General features: G+C 46.5%; 1 non-coding gene and 1 pseudogene across 2 annotated transcripts in view; both read right to left on the reverse strand.

Annotated features, from left to right (window-relative positions):
* The window catches only part of LOC118553777 (large ribosomal subunit protein eL29-like), a 105527-nt pseudogene that overhangs the window by 78438 nt on the left and 9798 nt on the right, over nucleotides 1-17291 (reverse strand). The window lies entirely within an intron of this gene.
* Nucleotides 2804-2906, reverse strand: LOC118553799 (U6 spliceosomal RNA). Its single transcript, XR_004926211.1, has one exon. It is a non-coding gene; the product is annotated as a U6 spliceosomal RNA (small nuclear RNA).

The following is a 17291-nucleotide window of genomic DNA, read 5'->3' on the forward strand; positions in this document are numbered from 1 at the left end:
TATGTTATAAAATTACACTCCTGTAAAACTATCTATCTATAGTTCAAAAGAAAGAAATGCCTGGAAGAATATTAAAAGACAATGATTATGTCTAGATGATGGAATTATGGTAATTTTTATTTTATATACTGTATTTTCCAATATTTGAATTTTTATAAGTATCACTCTTATAATCAGGAAAAAAAATTTCTTTTGGAAAACCAAAACACGCTAAGGGTATAACAATCAGTGTTAGGGTTTTTTGGGTTGTAAATGCCAAACCCACTTTAAACTCCCTTAGAGTCCAGGGAAAATGTGTTTGGAAGACTAGTATGACTGAGGAAGGTCGAGATGTGAGTGTACCTCAGGAATAGCTAGAAATGGATCTGGCATCCCGCACCTCTGCGTGAGGGTATCCTTCCTTCTACTGCAGGCCAGCTTGATGAGTTCAGAGCTGCTAGTCTCCACCACAGAGAGAAAATGAGCACTGTGCTCTGTGGTCCCTAGGTCATGGATTCCAAAAATATACTGCACTTGGCCCCACTGGATCAGACGTTCATCCCTTACCCAGTTGCTGTGCCCAGAGCATGGCGGTGTTCTGTAACTGGTCCAGCTTATGGCCCATCCCATCCTTTGGCCCATCAGTATGCTCAGGGGGCGCAAGGTCTTGACAGAAGAGCTTAAATAATAGGTTGAGAAATGATTGTCCACTTGCCCCTACACCCTTCTTCTATGAACTGATATTTCCTTGGAGGTGAGGGGGACAGGATGGGACATTCTGAGTGTGTGGGCTTAATTTCTGTCTTCAGAGAAGGGCAGGGGAAGACTGGAAGTAGGAGGTGGCCAGGATTGGACTGAGCATTATCAATATTAGAAACGATGAGTGAGCCTCCCCGGCAGGTCCCCATGCTGGGGTGAAGATTCATCTGAGTCCACAGAGACTTATGGCTCAACCCAGGGGCTACATGCTGGCTGGACAGAGGAAGTAGCTTGTGTTGTTGTCACAACCTCTCTTCCTGGGCACCTTCCGTCACTTCCGTATAATCGAGGAGAAAGAGATCTTCCAAAGAATGATGCATTTTCTTAGAGTGTCTTGCATAAAACAACCAGAGCTCAATGAAACATGCAGTGGCTTCCAGCCCTCTGTGCATTCCCTACTTCATTTACTTACTTAGGAGATGGTAATTTAATTTCTTTCCAAAATAGAGTGAATGTGATATGACCTCATGATATCATAGCTTACTGTTACAATTCAATTTGGAATAAGTTACTGTGAAGGAAAGGGATCATGACACCGTGAGCCCCTGGTGATCAAGGGCTATGCTTTAGCCATCACTGAGCCCCAGGGCAGTGCTGGTCCACAGTAGGTACTCAGAGGTTAAGGGTGCTCAGAAATCTTATGGTTCATTCTTAACGTATTTGTCTCTTTGGGTTTCTATTGTGGTTTTTTTTTTTCTTCCTTTCTGCCTTTTTTCTGTGTAGGAAGGATGCTATACATTGCCCCAAATCTTCTGGTTCCTGCAGTAAATCATTTTCAGAGGCATGTTCTTTCTTTGAGCCTTTGCGATGATGTTCCCTTTATCTTGTCCTGTAGCATTTCCCCACAGAATTCATTTTTTACCCATCCTTGATCAAGGTAAGATCTATCCTCCTACCAACAGAGAAGCTATTTGGACTGCCTTGGGTGGGGCTCACTGTCCACTTGAGCATTGGTTGAATCTTAATTCTATAGATGGCAGTGGGTTTGTGGGTATAACTCCCAGCCCACTAGAAGCAATTGTCTCATTCTTGTGGTGGGTTAACCCAGCCTCCCAGCAAAAACATTGCCCTGGAAGCTCTGCTGGTCCTCAGTCTATTTCCTTTTGCCCTAAAACAATATAGCACAGATGACATTCTGTTTCTAAGATGCACAAAAGGATTTTTAGTATGGCATCATATAGAATTACATGTCTCATCCCTTAATAGCCACTGCAGTGAGAGCACATTAGAGTACATTTTGTTTATACTGAAACTGAATAATCATTGAGCACTGAGGGAAACAAAAAGAGTGTTTTCCTTTCCTATTTAGTATAAAGAGCTATGGAATGAAAAAATCCACCAAAAGCCATGACAAGTCTGGCAACACAGATCCCCATTTCCACGGCCATGTGTCATCACTATGCATTATTTACCTTGCTCTTCAGCATGAAATTGATTTTTAGTTGCAAGTAAAGGGCCATGCATCAAGAGGTACCTAATGGTAAGGACATTTGTTTTTATTAAACAAGTCCAGAGGTACAGTGTCTCAGGGAAGATATGACCATGTCAGCAAGGGCTCAGGCTCCTGTTCTCCTTCACACTCTGACTTAATAGGCATATTGCTCCCCATCATCATGCATATTGCTTCATGGACTTGATGTGGCTGCCTTAGTTCCAGACATCACATCCATATTCCAGATAGGAAGGAGGAGAAAGCGATGGCAGCAAGCTTTTTTTCAAGTCTGTCCCTTTCATTAGAAAAGCAAACATTCCCTGGAAAACTCCCAGCTGACTTTCATTTTATGTCTCATTGGTCCCTGCTGGTAACATTTCACTCCTAGCAGCAAAGGAGGATGGAACAATGAGCAGTCTACAAAGAGAAATTGTATAGCCATGACTAGATGGAATTTATCAATCTTAATTCATTCCCAGAGTCAAGGTCTATTGCTGCTACACATCACCAACCTTCGCCATCATCCGAACAGAAGGACAAAGACAACCTTGGCAGCATTATTTTTAGCTGTAATGATGGTGGCTGTGTAACTGACTGGTGCTTTTCTAAGATAAAAGTACTTTGAAAATCGTGAAATGATGTATGGTTTTCACAGATTTGCGTGCCATCCTTGTGCAGGGGCCAGGCTAATCTTCTCTGTATCGTTCTAATTTTTGTAAATGTGCTGCCGAAGCAATCATGAAATGACATATGGTTTAATCACTGATGAAAAGTACGGAGTCAGTGGAACTGAATATTATTAAGTTCAACATATTTAAAAAATGACAGCGTGGCTTATTGAACTCAAGAAGACTACAGAGAAATCAAATCAAATAGTATTTACACAATCTTCCTTTCCCAAAAGCAAGTAATTTCTGAATCCAATATAGAAGGAATTATAAACACCACTTGCACTGATGGTTCAAATTTCTGTAAGGAAGTAAATTCTGAGAATCACAAACTTCAGAGATCACTTTCTGGTCTATATTTCTACCAAATTCAGAGTGAAAAGTACCTCTTGGGTTGTGGCTTCCTCTACCCAAGGAAAGACTACAGAGGCCCATTGTCTACTGTTCTTTCTTCCCCTTCCCATTATTGTTTCTCAAGCTCACCCCTTAGTAAGGTTAATTTTGGTATTAGAGGTCTTCTATTGGGACTCACAAGGTGAAAAGTAGGGAGCTAAGGTGTCCAACCAACCTAAATTCCCAGGACTGAGGCATTCCTAGGAAATAGGACTTGCAGTGCTAAAACCAAAACTGTCCTAGGCGTTTGGTTGGTTCCCTTAGGGATTGTCACCAACTTGAAAGGGGGGTGAGGGAGAGGGGGGGTTTGAGAAGAAGGAATGAGAGGGACGGAGGACCTGGGAAGTCATGGCTGTTCAACCCAACTTTAAATTTTATGGTTTTTCTTTCCATCTTAATAACTAGGGTTCCTGCACATCAACTCACCAGTGATACCGGACCTCATCATTTCTTCAGGTTCTTTACTCTTCCAACTTGCACATAATTGCCCAGTTTTTACCGCCCACTCTGTCCTACTATAAATGTTTCCCAAGTCCTATTCCTGTTCACCAGATTCAATGGCTTTATAAGTGAATGCTATGAAGCCCTCTGTGATCCAACACATAGCAATGATAGAGAACATATATAAAAGAATTTTAAAAGTCATAGCCACACTTGGGGTACCTGGGGGGCTCAGTAAGTGTCTGACTCTTGGTTCCGGCTCAGGTCATGATCTCAGGGTCATGAAATCAAGCTTTGAATGGGGCTCTGCATTCAACGCAGAGTCTGCTGGAGACTCTTCCTCTCCCTCTGCCCTTCCCACTCGTGCACGTACACGCTCACTCTCTTTCTCTCTCAAATAAATCAATCTTTTTTTTTTTAAGATTTTATTTATTTATTTGACAGAGAGATAGCGAGAGCAGGAACACAAGCAAGGGGAATGGGAGAGGGAGAAGCAGGCTTCCTGCAGAGCAGGGAGCCCGATGTGGGACTCGATCCCAGGACCCTGGGATCATGACCTGAGCCGAAGGCAGACGCTTAACGACTATGCCAATCAATCTTTAAAAAAAAAGTCAGCCACACTCAAAAATTATATATATATACATATATATATATATACATGTATACATATATATATCTCCATAGTCCTGGAACAGAATCAAGATGCGAAGCAAAGAGTAGGGGCTGATCTGAGGGTCTGCCAGTGTCTGGATCTGGAAGTAGGTAGTAGGAGCCGTGTGTTTGGCTTCTGCAGATAAAAGCACACCAGAGGGGAAAAGTGCTCCATGGGAGGCATGGGAACCACAGTCCTGCTCAGAGCTCACAACCGAAAGCTGGGGTGGGGCTTCCCTGGCTTATGAAAGGAAGCTGGAAAAGGAGCTGCCTTCCACTGCCTGAGGTCTAGCTTCGTGTTTGGAGAACCAGACTCAAACCCCACAAGGAGGAATACGCAGAGAAAAAGAAAGGCAGGGGGGGAAAATTCCTACATATAATGATCCTATAACCCAACTTTAAAATTCATGAAGAGATCGACCGCCAGGAAAGAGCCAATAAAATCAATAATTGGTTTATGAGTTTTTCCAGAAAGAAAAAATTTTGCTTAAAAATATGTGCACTTAGCATCCTTGAAGAGATCAATGAAGGCATTACATCCTTACAAAAGATCCATGCCAGTGATATATTACACCATTAAAACAGACAAATGAAGTAAATACAGGTGGATATAAAATTAGAACTTACGAAGAAAAACATAATCATTGAAAATTTTTTTAAAAACTCAATAGAATAGTTTCTAAACTGAATGTAGTTGAAAAGAGAATTAATAAATTGGAATTGGGAGGAATTCACCCAGAAGGTAACAGCCTCAAAGGAGACATAGAAATGAGACAGAGGCTGGCAGGTATTGTGGCTATGGACTAGGGGCTCGGGAAGGGCTTGTCAAAGGTGACATTTGAACAGCTACCTGACCAAGTAAGGATGAGAGTAATGAGAACATAAATAAATATAAATCAAATTCATAGACACACAGTAGTAATAATACCTATTTTCCAAGCAGCTGTGAGAATTAAATAGCATGCATAAGAGCATCAAGCCCAGTGCCTGACACATAATTTATAACAAGTGTTAAGCAGCTCTGTTTCCTTTCCTAAAAACCCGAGTGAAAAGAATAGAATTTAGGGGCGCCTGGGTGGCTCAGTCGGTTAAGCATCTGCCTTCGGCTCAGGTCATGATCCCAGGGTCCTGGGATCGAACTCCACATCGGGCTCCCTGCTCAACAGGGAGTCTACTTCTCCTTCTCCCTCTGTGCTCTCTCTCTCATATAAATAAATTATTTTTAAAAAAAGAATAGCATTTAGCTTTTTGCCTCCGTATTGAGGGGGCTTTGGCCACTTCTGCTCCAGCCCAGCATCATTCCCAGGGGACTCGAATTGGCTGATGATTTTGATTCTAATAATGGAGGATTCAGCTCTTTGTGACAAAGCGGCTGGAACATTGTCAGCTGTTCCATACGCCTGTTTTCTCCGTCTGCTTCTCTCCCTTGAGCACAAACTCTATTTTCCCCTCTAGCATGAACTAAACAAGCTAGTCATGTCCAAAATGCAGAGATGACATTTTAATATATCCAGGCAGCCTGGCTAGTAGTTTCTCTGCAAACTCTCAAAATGTCCTCAGCACCGGCTCTCAGCACTTTTCTCTGTTCCATCTTGTCTGGAGCCCCGAAAGAAGTCCTGACAGAGGTCACGAAGGGGGGAGAGACAAAGCCCCCCTCATTCTGAGCATTGAGCCTTTTCAACTCACAGGCCCCTGGTGGAAACATTCCCTAATGAAAAGAACAAAATAAGACTGGTTCACAGCGAACAGCAACAGAATGTTCCATCGGACAGAGAGCCGCTTCTTGGAACGTGGGAATCTAAGAGACTGGATTGCATTCAAAGAAAATGCCCCTAGAGTGATAAAGAGCAAGTCCTGGGGGCTCAGCAACATTGGAGATTCCTTGCTTGAAAGGGGGGTGGGGTTCCCTGCCAAGCCCAGGGATGGGGGTGGGTATCCTGGAAACTGAACTAGACTGGGATGTGAAGCTGATGATCAAGGACGTTGGGCGTAGCAGCTTCTTCCTCCCCTTAGTGAGACCCAAAAGCACAAAGGAGAAGCTGGAGGTGCGGTGTGTGTTTGTTTTTCTAACCAGAAGAGAGAAAATGCGTCCCACCCTCTCTGAGTCTGTGGTTAGGAAAAGGTTGTTTTCAGAAGGAAAAAAGCAAGAGGAAGAGGGAACATCCCTTTTTGCTGGGCATTTGCTCCCAGGGGCGAGGCGGGCTCAAGGACTCTGGGTGGGGGGGTCCGGGAGCCCCTCGGCTTCTCAGCACCTCCCCACCCCTGCCAGCCCAAGTGCCCCCACTAGCAAGTCTGAAAAAAAAAAAAATCAGTCTTCCCTTGTTTACTTTGAGGCTTTTTTTTTTTCTTTTTAAAAACTGCACATCTCACCAAGTCTGAATTATTGAAAAAGAAAACAGTAAAGAACTGAGCGTTGCAACTCTGGCACAGTTGGAGGTAAACGTTCATGCCTGGAATGGAGAAAAATAACAGGACTTGGAGGGGTGCGCGGTGGGATTCTAAGGTCTCCCACGTCCCACAGCGCAGGTATCCAGTGAGTCTTCTGGAGAAGAAGAAAAAAAAATCCTTAAAGTTGCATCACATTAAAAACAAAAGAAAAAATCAGATGCTTGGGGTGAGAATAGAGAGGAAATTATTGCACAACCAGCAGAATGGTGTATGTATCGTGTCTTTGGCCATCTTTACATACATTAGGCTGCTTTGTTCGCTGTGCTTGTCCATCACACACACACACACACACACAGACACGTGCACACGCCTGGGCATGTGCGCGCGCACACAGGGCGGACTGCCTCCTGACTAAGATCTCAGTCCCTGTGGTCGGTGGGCAGGAGAGCCATCCAACAGAGAAAACTTCATATTGAGCAGGAACACCGTCCCATAATCAGTGTTTCTTAGGCAGGGCCCCTGCATCGCAGGAGACTCCTCACTTGTCTTTGGATTAAATTACCGCAGGGCACCATCCCAGCAAGCGCACGTGGTCCTGATGATGCCTTCCCCTGGGCTCATTTTGCTGGCACCCATAGAACCGGTTGCCTGCCCACAGAGACTGCCACAGGGTAAACGTTTGAGTAACAAAATAAGTTGTAAGTTCATGGTTGAATCCTTTTTAAAACTAGTTCCTCATTCTAATTAGAAACACTGCATTGATCTATTTTCTCTTCTTATGCTTCAATACATATGGTTTTTTTTTTTTTAATTCATCTACTTTTTAAAGTTCACTAAATTTCCTCATGTGATCTTCCACAAACCTCAACCCCTTGTGACAGCCAGGAGCGTGCTCTGAGGACAGATTTTCAAAGGGCCTTGCAGGCCACATACTCTCATCGTCAATCTCCCTGTGCCTCAGCCTTAATTTTTAAAAAGGCCTTTGTTCCAGACCCAGGGCTCAAGCACGTATGTCCATGACTCCCAGAGAGTGAAAGACTTGGGAAATGGGGGCCCAGAAAGGCGATGACCCGCTCAGTATTATAGAGCAAAATAGCAATGAAGCCAAACTAGAAACTGGAATTCACTGGTTCCAAGTGACTTTTTCAAGAAGCACATATTTTCTTGAAGATTTTATTCATTTATTTGAGAGAAAGAGAGAGAAGGGGGAGGAGTAGAGGGAGAGGGAGAAGCAGGCTCCCCGCTGAGCAGGGAGCCTGCTGTGGGACTTGATCCCAGGACCCTGGGATTATGACCTGAGCCGAAGGCAGACACTTAACTGACTGAGCCACCCAGGTGCCCCTCCAGAAGCATGTTTTTAAATTAAATTAGACTACATTGAACATCTGTGTGTGGGAATTATTTTGTGCAGTGCTAGCTAAGGGCAATCATATAAGGTGCCTATTAAAAACACAATTGGAGCAGAAGCAAATAATCCAATTTATCTATTGAGTTTAACCAGGAATATTGATTTGAATAGGTAATAATTTGACACTGGGTGGAAAAATTACTGTGTCTCTTCTTGGGCAAGACTCAGGAATGACCATCACTCCCTTGTCTCCTGACGAAATCAGTAGTGAGTTTAGCAGCTGCTCTGTTATTATAATTAAGCTACTTTATTTCTGTTTTAATCAGAGCAGATTACTTTTGACCAAACTAGCATCTCTGCACATATAGTCTGCAATGTATGACCTCTTTCAGTTAATGAGAAATGATTCCCTCTGTTCGTTTGATGTTTGTGCAAAGCTGATTTATCCTGACCAATATTATGCCAATTATAGAAGTGCAGTTAGCTCTTTCAGACAATTTCTATTATGAGAGCTCTTGAAAGTACAACACAGAAGGAAGAATAAAATGGAGCAGACATGTAATTAGGGAGATTATGAAAATCCTTTCCCAGGTATCAAAATGCATTTGAAGGGTAGGAATTTTGATCTTTGTATTTTGATGCCTGTATCCGCTGCTGGGCCAGCTTGATTCTTCAGTTTTGTGGCATAAAATCTCGGATGCCCATAGGGGCCGGGAAAATAAGGTAGATGAATAAGACAGGTAGGGTTTAAGTTCAAGTGCGTGTGCTTGTGTCATGGGAGTGAGGACCTTAGAAGCCTGGACCTGGAGGTCCTTCCTCTAAAGGAGGCTGCCTGCCTCAGTGCTGTAATATCATAGGGGAATGAGGGGCCCCAGTGCGGCCAGAGAAGCCAGAAATCTGGATTTGAGTGAAATATCCTGACTTTTAGTGGGTCCAATTTTCTTTTTTCTTTTTTTTTTAATTTTTAAATACTGGGCTGGATCAAATAAAGTTAATCTGAGGGCACGATCTAGTGGGCTGCCATTTTGTGACCCCCCCCTCCATACAAAGGTCATTTCAATAACAAGAGGCTTAGAAATGGTCTACAAATTAGCTGGAGCATCCACCAGGTGGCAGGAAGAGGTAGCCGATCTCTCTTGGCTTGCCAACCTTCCCAGAGTCAAAGACGGCCGTGGATCTGCCTGGAATCTTCAAGTTAACAGCTGTCCTCTTGGCCCCACCAACCACTGCTCCCCAAATCCTAAAGCAGACAAACATTTGAGGAGACCTCCCTCTTGTCCTATCATTATCAGACACAGATATGCCAGGAAACTTGGAAAACAGACAACCCACTGTGCCACAACCCAGCCTACCCTGCCCAGCGCCCACCCCCACCACCAGGGCCACTGGGGAGCCAGTTCCTGGAGCGTGAGGGCTAACAACCTTGACTCTGCTTCCTCCTTCCTCTGGTGTGAGGGCACCAGATAGGAGGTGGAAAGGTGCTGAAAATGAAAAACATCTGTGCCCCAGGGCTGCTTCCTGCTGTAAGGGGAAGCAAACCGGCCACCGGAGCTGATAATCAAGGCCTAGTATTGGGTACCATCAAGGTCTACTTGGTGCTGATACCTGTGTTTGAGGCCTGAGTTCCTGATCCCCCACTTGGCCTTGCCCTTTCCATGCCAGGAGCTGTCCTGCCCCTCAGTGTGGTTTTGACCCTTACACCACTACTCCTGTCTGCAGTGCTCCACCACAGTGCACAACCCCAGCCTGCCTCCTGCCCAGCAAGGACTCCCTAGTGGTCTCCTCCTCTGCTTGGCCCAGACTCTCCTGGCCCAGCCCCAGCCTCTGCTCCTGGCTTCCCCCAGGCTCACCCCACCCCATCCTCCCCATGCTTTGTCCAGGCACTGAAGACCACGCTGCTGGGACAGTCCTGCCCCTGCCCCAGAGCTGCCTTGTTTCCTCTTCTCAGAAGACCTAGCGCTAAAGGCAGCATACAACATAAATCTGTGACTTGGGGAGAATGGGACGGGGAGAGAGGGCTCCTCATTTCCACTGAGAATTAGCAGGACAAGACAGCTCTAAATTGTGGCAGGAGAGAGAAAGGCTGTAAAATACTAGAATTTATTATCTGAGGAGATTTGGCAATTTTCAGGGTTTCTGAGTAGATGAGAAAGCCCAGTGCTTGACATGGGGATTGGCTGGGAGTGGGGAGTCCTGCCATGGGCCATGGAAGAAACAGATTAGCTTCAAGACCAGCCCTCCAGACTGCCCTGTCCTCTTCCTAGCCAGCTGGGAACGGAGATATCCTTTTAGGGAAAAGTTTAGGCTCATCTAAAGGGGGCTTAAAGAAGGCCATGTCAGGCAAGTTTCCATAATGCCAAATTGCAGAAGGGCATCGTAAACTGGGGAGAGCCCCATATGGGAATTCAGGGGCCTAACTCGCGATCTGGTCCAAGTCTGTGGGAGCTCAGGCGGAGTACTAGATCTCTCTAGGTCTCCAACAACTCACTAAGAACACAGAGGTTGGATTAGAGGGACTATTCATTACCTAAGATGACGTGACAACCCTTCGCAGCTTGAAACAACAAATATCTGTTATCTCCCAGATTCTGTGAGTCAGTGACCCAGTCTTTCTGAGGCTGCAGTCTTCTCAGGGTTGGACATGGAGAGATCTGTTTTCTAGCTCACTCAAGTGGTTGTCAGCACGATTCAGTCCTCTGAATCCTAGAGTTAAGAGTCTCAGTTGGAGTGAGAGCCCTTCCTCGATGACTGTTGGCTAGAGGCCTCCCTCAGTTTCTTGCTACATGGGTCTCTCCAAGGGGCAGCTCACATGGTGGCTGGCTTTCTTTAGCATGAGAGAGAGAGGGCCAGCAAGATGGGAGTCCGAGTCTTTGTGACATCCCGTCACTTTGGCTGCATTCTGTTCCTTAGAACTGACTCACTAAATCCAGCCCACACCCAAGGGAGGGGAGTACATAGGCACAAATACCAGAAGGCAGGGATCACTGGGAGGTCTTCCAGAGGTTGCCTACCACAGATTCATCTTCAGGGCCTCTCAGATTCTGTGACTCCTCCACTCTCTCCCCCAGAAGGAAGGTACATACACACATTCTGTTTACAACCCCAACCACCAAGCCTCTAAGCCAACTGTCTGAATGGCTCTGACTTATTCTTCACCCAGAGTTAACCAACATGAAAAATGTCATCAGATAGGAAAACCATCTTATCCCAAAGAGTTAGACTGTGAAAAGAAGACATTGCATTCACTCTATTTCTGTGCCATCGGCCATCAGAGGACTCTGCTGGTAGACTGAATACCTGGGAAAATACGTCTTTCTTTAGATCGCTTCAGAATCAAAGGCACTGTTGTCCACCTATCCAAATCTAGGTTGATTTGAGGTAAATTCCTGCATTGCTGGGAGGAGTATTAACAATTCAAAGGTCACTCCCCAGTCTCACTTTTCTTTACAAAACAAAGTCATGGATTATCCCCAGAGCCTCTGGGAGGTACTCCGTAGTCCCTCTGGAACTATGTGACTTTCTTAAGACGTCTAAAGTCATGCCAGACCATGGCCAGGCTCAAATGTGGAGAATGATCTTGGCCTCCAAATCCTGAGGACTGTTGGGTTGATTTGAATTGAAGGAGTTAAAGCTCCCTTTGCAGAAAATGGACACTGATGTTGCTGTTTCTGTCCATCACTCAAGACACTTGCAGTGCAGATGTGGGTTCTCCTTTGAAATCTGTTTTAATCAATCAGAAATCCATATTTCCTTTACTAATAGCCCTCTTTGAAATTGTGGTCATCATAACCCTTCATTTTTTAATGACTCTGCAGGCTCTTCTCTTTGGAAAGCCACTCAATCAATGCACACATACACATTAACCAATTTGGAACCGGGAGCAAAACAGCCTCCATGGTCTCTAACTTCTAGATGAACAGGCTGAGATCCATGTTCCTACTTACAATTTCTAATTCTGAGGATTCCTGAGCAATACCTTTTGCATTCGTCAGATTTTAACTGATCCCCTTCTGTTTTCTTTTTATCAGACTTAAGAATCTAAGACTTCCAGGGCACCTGGGTGGCTCAGATGGTTAAGCGTCTGCCTTCGGCTCAGGTCATGATCCCAGGGTCCTGGGATCGAGTCCCACATTGGGCTCCCTGCTCCTTGGGAGCTTGCTTCTCCCTCTGCCCCTCTCTCTCTCTCTGTCTCTCATGAATAAATAAATAAAATCTTAAAAAAAAAAAAAAAGAATCTAAGACTTCCAGGTACTCTGATACACAACTATCAAAGCTTCTTATATGCAGTTCCTCATGTAATCTCTCAAACCTTATAAAAATAGAGATTTAGCTCTTTACTGGGAGGTAGCATGGCATGAAAAAAATACAGTTGACCCTTGAACACCTCACAGGTTAGGGGCGCCAATGCCCCACGCTGCCACAGTCAAAACGCCATGTATAAGTTTGACTCCCTCAAAACTTCACCGACACCCTACTGTTGACAAAAAGCCTTACCAGTAACATTGTCAATTAATAATATGTTGTTTGCTATATGTATTATATACTATATTCTTACAATTAAGCCAGAGACAAGAAAATGTTGAGAAAATTATGAGAAAACACAGAGTACAATACTGTAAGAAATCTGCATATAAGCGGAGCTGCACGGTTCAAACCCATGTCGTTCAAGGGTCTACCACGCCCAGACCTTGATAGCAGACGAGCTGGGTTAGAATCCCAGATCCACCACTCCCTTAGAGTGGTCGGCAGTAAAATGAGATCAAGGACACCTATCTCACAGAACTGTTTCAAGGATTAAGCTACATAAATATATTTGTAAAAAGTGTTTAGCGTGTTGCATGGAACGAGCTACCCAACCAATGTTGGCTTCCTTTACCGCTCCTGGAGAAATGAAGAGAGATGCTGAGAGTGTCTCCCAATGTTTAATAACCAAGTAGGAACAAGAAGGGGTGGACTCCCTGGGTCTAGCTCATCAGCTTGCATTGCAGTCACTTCAGACCCTCCTTTTCGCAAGTGATCCCCAAAATATCCCCATCCACCCCTCTGAGAGGCTTTGTACACTGAGCCTGAAAGCCACCGAAGAGACGTGCTGCCTATGCCATTCCTGTGCCCACACGCAAGGGCAGACTTGCTCTCAGTCCGTCAAGGTATGAAGAGCATTGTGGGGCATATATGCGGAAACACGGATACATCCCGCTTCTGCACTTATGTTGGGTTTTGTGGTTTAGCCTCTGCATCTGAATGGATGAAAAGTGAGCACATGTAAAGGTGGGCGATGGGTTCTCTGTAGGGATCCCCAATACAGAACTCCCCTAGATGATTCACAGAGTCAGCCGCATATTTGGAAATGTCTCTCCTTTATGTAGCCAGTAGCCTGAGATTGGCTCCAGCTGTCCAGAAGTCGCTTTGAAGGGGAAACACTGGGCATGCTCTGTACCCTGAAGTCTGCTGTCAGAGAGGGGGACAGAACAAAGGCACAGCACCCAATATCCCAAGGTAGGAGCCGGAGGAGGAGAAGCTCAGAAGTATGGGGAGAGACCTGGCTCCAGGGCCTGGGGCCTGTGTTTGGGGGTGCCCTGGCCATTTCATTAGATGTGAGGGAGACATGCAGAGTGGACTGGCCCAGTGGTTTCTCTTGGCCACAGGAAGAAGATTAGAAAAGCCTGTGCCCGCTGTAAAAATGAAAGCAAAGTGAATGGGCTGAATGTTGGATTCTGAACAAAATTAGGAAAAGCCAAGATCAAAGGTACAAAGGAAAAGGAGGGGGTGGGTGGCATCATCAATCCCAGCTGCCTCCAACTTTCTTGTTCCCAGTTCTTTTTTTTTTTTTTTTAAAGATTTTATTTATTTATTCATGAGAGACAGAGAGAGACAGAGACAGAGGCAGAGGGAGAAGCAGGCTCCCCGTGGAGCAGGGAGCCCGATGCGGGACTCGATCCCAGGACCCCGGGATCATGACCTGAGCCGAAGGCAGACGCTTAACCGACTGAGCCACCCAGGCGTCCCAACTTTCTTGTTCCCAGTTCTCACCTCTAGGATTCACCTCCCCCTGCCGCTCTTCTCCCCAGGGGGGACTCTCTCTGCCCTCCCTCATGGGGGAACTTGCTGCTCTCTTGCTCTCCCAGCTGTGGAAGCACCCCTTACTTCAGCCAGGGACTCATGAGGAAACACAGCCAAGATTACAAAAGAGAATATTCCAAGCAAGGAAGTGTGTCAGAGTCTAGAACAACCCCCGTCTGGGCACACTGTGCTTCGACTGACGAAGTCTCTCAGGCAGCTTCCTTTCTCCAAGTCTACACCAATCCGGGAGACCCAGCCCGAAAGTTTTCCTTAGCTCTCCTTCACATCCCACCTGCCTCCTCCTCTCAGACCCCTACTTTCCCCGTCCCTGCCCCTCCTGTGGCCCCACCAACAGCCGGTCGTTATGGAGATAGCCGAGGGGCACCTCTCTGGGCAGAGAGTGGGGATTCCTTGTGCTAACGAAGGACATTAACCCAGAGGACAAGTCGAGATTACTCTTTTAAATCTTGCTACCACGTATCTCCTGGGATTATCTGGGATTATGGTGGTATTTGTAGAAAAAGCATCCCGAGACCAATGCCACAGAAATGAACACTTCTGGATTTATAATACCGCTGCAGCTTGTCACTGATGGATTTTTCAGGTAGTTTTTAGTGAGGCAGTGAGTCCTGTACCGTGCCGCTTATAATTTTCTCCCCTTCCTCTGCATGTGTGACATCAGACCAAAGCTCGAGGAGGGGAAGGTCCAGCATGATGGAACCACGATGAAATATTTTGTCTTTACTACCCTTTCTCTCCCAATATCCTCCCCAACCATTTATCTGTTTTGAGGTGTTTATATATATATATATATTTTTTTTTTGTTTAAATAAAGAAATGCACTGAAAAGATTCCTCTCTGTACTCCACCCACCTCCTGGCCCCCCTGCCCAGTGCCTCCTGTCAGTGGAGCAGCGGGAACCCTAACTGGAAGCCAGGTCGAAACCCCCCAGAGAGTCAAAACCTCAGCCAGAGAGCATTTGCATCACACCCTCCTGTGCAACACACACAGCCCCCCGGCCGTTTTCAGTTTCGGACCTAATTCTGACTCCTCCAGGGGGAACTGTTTCCTCACCTATCTTCAAGGGTGTCACCTCTACCGTGAATTTTCTCGAAAAATCACCCTTTCGCGGGGCTCCTTTCTGGTACCCCCCCTCCTGTTCCTTTCCTTCCACCGGCCGACGGAAGACCTTCTCTGCCCTCTTGCCGCACACGGGCGTGACCCGCGGCTCCTGGCGGGAGTCCTCCAAGAAACAGATACTTGCTGGATCCCTGACCTGCGGGCACAAACAGAGCCCAGGGCAGGAAGGCCCGGTTGTCCGCGAGCAGCTGCTGCCCCGCCACCCACCACGCGCAGCTGGTCTGCTAATTTTAGAACTCTGAGAAGCCACCCGACTTCAAGGCACTTGGGAGACACACATCACACCTTATCTCAGGAGGCGATCTGGGGTGGGGCCCACTCCTCCTTCTAACGCCCATAGCACCTTTGTGAGCTAGGAGAGCGGCTTTTTGGGAGGCTCCTCTCAATAAATGGTAAAAATAAAAAACAACTCTCGCTCAGGTGGCGAAGCACAATACGCCCCTGGTCTAGCCCCGCGGGGCTGGGCTGGGCTGGGCTGGTCTGTCTGGCCGCCAGGTCTCTCTCTGCCCGCCCTGGCACCACCTCCCGGGCCAGACATCCAAAGCAGGACTCACCACCTTCCCCCAGACCCTTTCCTCCTGTCTGCCTGTCTGGCTCTCCTTCACATCCCACCTGCCTTCTCCTCTCAGACCCCCACTTGGTTATGGGGAAATGCCAAAATTTCCCCATATTGGGGTTTCCCATCACCCAAGCTAGGACCCTCAGGTCAGCCCCGACTACCTTCCCTTCCGCTCCAGTCACTACAGCTTAAACTTCAAACTTGTATCTCCTAAACAGGAGGACTCCTGAAGTCCTCCTCCTCTCCATCCTCACAGCCTTTGCCCTACGCCAGGCCCTCCTGGCCCTCGCCTGCAGACTACAACAGCTGCGGCTGGTCTGCCTTCCTCCCCACACTCTCAGTCCAACTACCAAGACAAGTTTTCTAAAACCAGGTCTCTCTCCCGCTTAAAGCCCTTCAAGCCTTTCCTATCGGGCTCCCCGAGTGGGCTATCTGCCCACCACAATCACCTGGGCAGCTTTTTAAAAACTTTCAGTGCCCACCTTCCACCCCCAGAGATTCTGATTTAATTGGACTGGATGGGAGAAGGCATCCATATTTCTTTTTTAAATTCCTTGGGAAATTCTATTTTTTTTAAACAAAGAGAGTTTTATTTTTTTTTTTAAAGATTTTATTTACTTATTTGAGATAGAGAGCACAAGAGGGGGGAGGGTCAAAGGGAGAAGCAGACTCCCCACTGAACAGGGAGCCCGATGCAGGGCTCGATCCCGGGACCCTGGGATCATCACCTGGGCCGAAGGCAGATGCTTAACTGACTGAGCCACCCAGGAGGCCTCCCTAGGAAATTCGAATGTGCAACCAGGGTTGAGAACCCCTGACCTGCAGGAGGAAGTCCAAAGTCCCCATGGAGCCCAAGACTGCCTAATCAGGCTCCTGCCGACCTCTCCAGCCAGCCTTGCCATTGGCCTCGCCACACCTTTATGCTCCAGCAGCACTGAACTGCTTGTGGTTCTCAGCACCGCTCCATCACTCACGCCGTTCCCGCAGCCTGATGCGCCTTCCCTCCTTGTCCAACACCACCTTCTACAGGAAGCCATTCCTGATGACCCACCTCCGCGCTTTCCCTCAGCTCCTTGCGCTCCATAAAACCGTGGTTATGTCTCTATTACTGAACATCCACATTATGTTATGGTGATCTATTTAGGTGTTCATCATGCTCAAGCCAAAAGGCAATATTTATTTATGTACAGATACTTCATGGAGCCCAAAGCTGCTGAAAGCTCACCTGGGCCTCTGGAGCACGGAAACCCTGAATTAGAAAGCTGCCCGGGACCAAAGGACTTCCTCTCAGTCACTCTCTCTTGTTGGGATTTTATGGCCTCTGGTCTCTCTCCATTACTGTTGGATCTTCTTGGCAGACAACATTCTTCACCTCTATTTGCCCAGATGAACCAAAATTGGCCGCTCCACAAAGGCAGGCTGGAATCCTGAAGGTACATGTTCTCACTTGAAGCCACACTGACTAGCATCCTA

Source organism: Halichoerus grypus, chromosome 7 (assembly GCF_964656455.1).
Source record: "Halichoerus grypus chromosome 7, mHalGry1.hap1.1, whole genome shotgun sequence".
In the NCBI taxonomy this organism is placed as follows: Eukaryota; Metazoa; Chordata; class Mammalia; order Carnivora; family Phocidae; genus Halichoerus; species Halichoerus grypus.